Source organism: Wasmannia auropunctata, unplaced genomic scaffold (genome assembly GCF_000956235.1).
Source record: "Wasmannia auropunctata unplaced genomic scaffold, wasmannia.A_1.0 LD336053.1, whole genome shotgun sequence".
Lineage (NCBI taxonomy): Eukaryota > Metazoa > Arthropoda > Insecta > Hymenoptera > Formicidae > Wasmannia > Wasmannia auropunctata.
In genome coordinates, this window is record NW_012026837.1 from 5,162,617 (window position 1) to 5,168,957 (window position 6,341).

A 6,341-nucleotide genomic window follows, 5' to 3' on the forward strand; every position below is an offset into this window, starting at 1 on the left:
CATACACAGTGCGGTCCATAAGTTCCCGGACTGATTTTTTGCAGCCTTCCCATTGATGTCATTTATCGAACGACTGTTGAATTACGTAGTGTGAACCCTTCCAAACAGCCGTGTTGAGTGACATCATTCACAACCGCAGTTGTTGAAGAGGGCAAACGTCTGATATAATCTGGTATTGTGTGTGTGTGTGTGTGTGTGTGTGTGTCAGATTCGAGATGGCCAAGAAGGAGGAACAGCGGGTAGCAATTAAATTTTACTGCAAAGCTGATCTTTATATTATTATGTAGACTTTCAGCGACAAAGACATTTGAACTGATTCAGAAGGCGTACAAAATTTAATTGCTACTCTTTAAATTTTTTGGAGTGAATCTCACTCCAAAAAATTGAAAATACTGCCACTCGGTCACTTGAGTGGCACTATTTTCATTCTTTTGGAGTGAAGACAGTGAGATTCACTCCAAAAGAGTGAAAATTCGGATCAGAAAATTTAGAGAGTAATATAAAGATCAGCTTTGCAGTAAAATTTAATTGCTACCCACTGTTCCTCCTTCTCGTCCCGAGTCTGACACACATACACAACACCAGGTTATATCAGACGTCCGCACTCTTCAACAACTGCGGCTAAAATGATGCCACTCAACACGACTGTTCGAAAGGATTCACATACGTAGTTCAACAGTCGTTTCGATAAACGGCGTCAATGGAAAGGCTGTAAAAAAATCAGTTCGGGAACTTATGAACCGCACCGTGTATATACATAAATGTATTATATGCACATCCGCGTGCATTAGTGGCGTCTGCAGTCAGCGGTCAATTCCTTTGTAACATTTAGTCCTTTACCGAGTCTGCATTTATTTAGAGATTTGAATTATTTCATGCCCGAATGCTGCACATCACGGTCGCCGTATTGTCGGATCCACACGTGGAAAAATAATGTTATACTGCAGACAGCATCTAATTGAAAATAAATTTGTTAATTCAATGAAGAATACGCCATGAAATCAAAATAAAATATTAATGTAACAAAAATACGCCACTCTTATTTTACTAAAATGTTTTTTTTCATTAATTCTCAATGAACAAGATTATGCTCAATCAGACTGCTATTATAAGCTAATGCAGTTAATACACCTTTTTTTGAGTGCAAAAATATGATATAAAGAGGATATTAGGATGTTTTTTTTTGTTAATATATCATGATGAATGAATCAGATTCGCGGAAGTCAAAAAATTGCGGTGTGTCGTAAAATGTCTCTGTTAACATCGAAAAGTATGCGTGTCGCCGGGCACGGAGATACGAGAGAATAAGCGAGACGAGGAAAAAAAAATCGCGTTCTCGTAGGATAACATTTTCAACACGCGCGAGAAGCAACGCGAGAATCGACGCCGAAAACGATTCGGGGTTGGAAAAAAGTCGTATTTCGGTTTAAACTGGGCGCAAGGCACGGTGGAAAAAGGACCGCGCAAACCAGAGTACTCTGTATCCGCGTGGGCAGATAGGTAAATGGACACGAGGCTGTCGACGGTGATATCACACGAGGGATATTGCGGATTATATATACAGGTGCACGTGCGATACTCACCGTTTCCGGCTGCTCGCCCCCAAAGTAATGTACACACACTCACACGCGCACATACACACGCACGCACACGCGGATGCGCACACCATTGCGGGCCGGTACAGCGGTGCGATATTACGTTGCTTTTCGATACTCCGAGAGGGTATTCCTTTTCAATGCGCGCGCCTACCACACCCGCGCGCGAACAACCTCGCGCGATTATTTCACCTTTTGAACTATGGTTTTGAAGGGAAACGAATTCGCTAATATGTTGATACATATTTGACTCGCGCGTGCTGCGCGAGCGACGCTCTCGCTTTCATAGTTTACGTTCGATTTTACATATTTAACATTTTCCAGTTATAAAATTTGACGGTAAAATTGCGTATTACGAGTTTCGAAACGGCGGTTCGTTCCATGAAAAAAAGAGGGGCTAACTTCACGCGCGTATGTCTTTCTTTCATATTGTTATTTATTTTGACTACCAATCATCGAGAATGGACTATCAAATATGGCCATATGATGACGAATCGGGTCGTTTTTGAATTTTCAGTAGTGGAGGGGGGAGAGCAACACAACTAAATATATCGCACTGATAATTTTTGGCACTGTTGATAGTTCTGGCTTATTCCAGTTGAGTTCTACTCGAGCAAACTACTAATCTTTTCCGTTCTTATATAATATTTTTATAATTTTTACTAATAACATACATTTTATCTAACATTTTAATTCGTTTTAACTCGCTGACATTTTCCGGAACTTCTAAATGTACACTTTTGGATTTTAGATATTTCAACAGCATTTCCATAATTTCTCCAAATTTCATTTCCAGTTTTCATTCCTGAGAACGTCACATCAGTCGCGAGGCAGGAAATTAGAAATGTGATTTATGAAGGTTTAACTACAAATATCATTTGATAAGAAATCTGCTTTTTCTCTTCAAATTGTAGGATCAACAAGTACCATCTGTTGTATATAGCTACATTTTGCGGGCAGCTTTTAGCGAAGGGCTTTTAAATCTTGTGCGTTCGTTTTGTTATAATCATTAACGACAAAGTAAGATATTTATTATCCCGTGAACGTTATAATCTCGTTCATTACTCGCGTCGCGAGCGCTTCATTAAAATCCAATGAATTGACAATCGCGTAGTACAATTCAAGACACGCTTTTAAAGCAACGGCCATTAACGTAATTGCATTGCTGAATTTCTATGTTTGTCCGTCGAATTGCCCTAACTATAGCGATGACCGGGAGTTCTTCAGCGGTCGATACGAAAAATTCACGCGAGCCAGATTTGTCTTAGCACCCCTAAAATCGATGCGCACCTCATCAACGTACTTCGTGAATGGCTGAAGCGCCGCAATCGATACTCGTATAGATATCTATCGCCGCGTATCGTTCACCGCATTTATCGGGCAACGAACTCGTGCAAATGTCTTTGTTGATGGATGGTGCTCGCGATAACGAAGACAAATCTGCGAACATTATGAGGGGATAACGCGTGGGTGTTACAACGGAATCGAGATGCTGATGCAGGAATTTGGATTATACCGCGAAGTGATCGGGCATCCCGATGGGACTGCATTTGCAAATGCACTTTATTCCATTGTGTCGGCATCAGACTATGGCCGGACCGAGCATTTCAACAGACCAACACTAATAGATGCGATTCCATCGGACGTGGAATAAATTAATTCGTACGTTAGCGAACTGCGGAATATAATAGAATAGATGAGCGCGCGCGCACGGGTGTAAAGAAAATCCTGCGGGGCAGAGTTTAGTGTCAAAATCTCAGATGTGTAACTCGAAATTCAGATATGTAATTCGGCGAGCGAGATGAATGACTCGTCAGAAATTGTCTCGTGTATTTCAAGTGAGACGCGACGATAGTGAAGACTTCAGTCATTCAACTTTTGGCGTCTTGATCGTCTCGCGTGCGCGAACGCGATAACGCAGGTTATTGCATTTTGAAAAATTGGACTGCGTCAGCCGAGGCTGCACGATGCAGTTAAGCCGAAGTAGTAACAAAAGTGGAATCACGGATTATCGTATAACGCTTTTTTTTTTCCATCACGCGATCGAAGTGAGCGATACGTGGTATTTCGTGCGATTACAAAAGTCGGTCGCGCACGCCACGTTGAATACATTGGATCCATAATTACCCATCCCCGTTAAAAAATTCACGATTGCGCGAGGTGAAGAGGCGCGGCCCCAGTCGATCGGCGGAATCGAAAAATTCGTTCAGACGTCGCATTTCGATTTAATTTTGTTAATGATTAAGTCTCTCTCGCTTTTGGACGCTTTATCGTAGATAAAATTGTTTCAATAACAAATAATCCTTCTGTAGAATTCTCAGTATTGAGCTTTTGTATTACAGATTCATTAACACTTTCCAGAGAAAGATAATCGCATATTGTTTAAAAGATTATCAATAAGCATTGTCTGAAAATTCTCTCTCGAGTAAAATTGTATAATAAATCAATAAGAAGAATTTTTCTCTCGCGTACGGTGGCACATCATTCTTTAATTTATTGAAGTTTGCTGGAGGAATATATAATCCCGCATTTTTAGACATCTCTCAAAAAATTGTGTTAGAGAGACAATATTTGACATTTAAGCTGGTGATTCTCTCACGGTCAAACTTACATGAAAATTCTTCGTATTTAAAGCCTGACCTCTTTCTGACTGATTCATATTGAAATAACGAGTTGCAACACTTAGCGCGCAGATGAAAATGTGAAAAGCGCGAGGGCTGCACCGTAGGCGTGATTTTATTATTGTTCGATCGTGCGCATATCTTGGATCTCGCTGATTATAATTATGCCGGCGGGAGTGGATGGGAGCATAATGTATGCTCTACGTATCCGCGCCACGTAAGAGCGCATTATACCGTCGGGACTCGCGGTGTTTTTATTTACTCCCGTTTAACGCTGGCGTATTTATACGGATATTTGTGTACCACGGCGTTAACAATATTCGGAGCTTTATTGCGTCTGTAGATTTTCCTCCGCGCGGCGGATTTATTCCGTGGCACTGCACTATAGGATCGCGCACTGCTAGCGAAATGTAAAATGGAAATTTATATTTTGTTGTCTGTCGCGCCGTTGTTTTTAACTCGCCAATTTGATATGTACCTAAGTACGTCGCCCGATAAAGCACATATACGGCGACGCCCGACATAGCAATGAGACAAAATATGCCACGTCCGCCGGAGTAACTCAATTACGGCGATCCCTTCTCTTTTTTCAGAATTTTCTCGCGTCGCTTCTTTATATTCGCTCTCCCCTCGGTTTTTCCATTATCCGTTTGTTGGGTATAATAGTTCTTGTGTCGAATATATTTCAAGAATTCATCGTGAAAATATTCAAAGAATCCGGAGCGCGGAAACGAACTGCATGCACATAGAGATCGCAACAGAAGTTGTTTTTATCGTTAATAATCGGTTTTCAATTTTGAATCCGAAGTGGACGCGAGCTGCACGACGAAAATTCCGGGATATTGTTAATGTAATTCTTTTTCCCCCCGAGTGTACCCACATCGCGCCGTGTCACGCTACGACAAACATTTCTCTACTTTTTTTTTTCCACGTATCTAATTTCGTACGGCGCGCGGAGACCGAAAACGCGCGGGAAGCACGTAGCAGAAGAACAAATGTCACATCGAGATAAAAACTCGCAGTATATCACGGTTTGATTAACGTTTCGCCTTCAATGTCGATTTCTCGGTCGCGTCGACAATTCGAGCTATTTAAAATTAAAAAAAACGAACAAGAGCATTATCTTACGTCGCGAGAGTATCGATCCGACGCAAAAAACTTGATCCCGAATCGCTTTTCCGAACCGAACGAGTTTTCCGGTCCGCCCTTGACGGTGATATGAGAGCGGCAAGTTTTTCGTTACGATTTTCGTTGCGCATCCTTCCCGCTCTTGTCTTCTCTCTCTCTCTCTCTCTCCCTCTCTCTCGCACTCTTCTTTCCCGTCCCACTTTTTTAATCGGCAACAAGCCATTGCGGGACTGCACAGTTCGATCGCGACTACAGTTTCAATTGAATTACGCAGAGTTCGAGGGTCCGATCGTTTCGGTACACGAAAAGTTTCGCGAGCGGATTGAATGTCCGTGCGGATGCACGTGCGGAGGGTGTAACATCTCGTATTCCCCTCCCCCCCCCCTCGCGCGTGGATGTTACAATGGTTAACTAGCGGTGGAAGCGACCGTGAATACACCGAATTGCCTTCGCGATAGGTTCCATCGCCCGCAGAAGCAGTGCCGCGCACTCTTCGCGAGAGGGAAACGCTGTTCGTTTCGGGCTTCCGATTTCTTCGCGCTCCCTTTGTGTGTATACCCTCGTCTTCCGCAACCCTCAACGGATACCATAAATTTTGTTAAGCTCTCAGTACCGCGGTCTAACGATCCTATTTAAAAGAACTCATTAAAATCGGAAGATTTATAAGGGAGTGCGAATGTAACCGCGCTTTATTCTTTGTATTTCGCTGTTAATTACATTATCGTTTTTTTTCTTTCTTCACGCCACTCGGGATACTCGGGGAATATTTTATTATGCTAAGTATTCATGCGTAAATTATAAGTGCGAGAAATTTATTACGTGTGTATGAAAGTGCAAATAAATTGTTCTCAAGTTAAAGTTGAATATTGCGAATTTTGAACGCAGGCTATTTAAATGAGTAAAAAAAAAAACATTTTTGTCTGTTACGCTTCTGTTTCTTTCACGCAGAAATTTTGGCAAATATTAATAAAACGTGTAAAACGTATAAAAAGCGAAG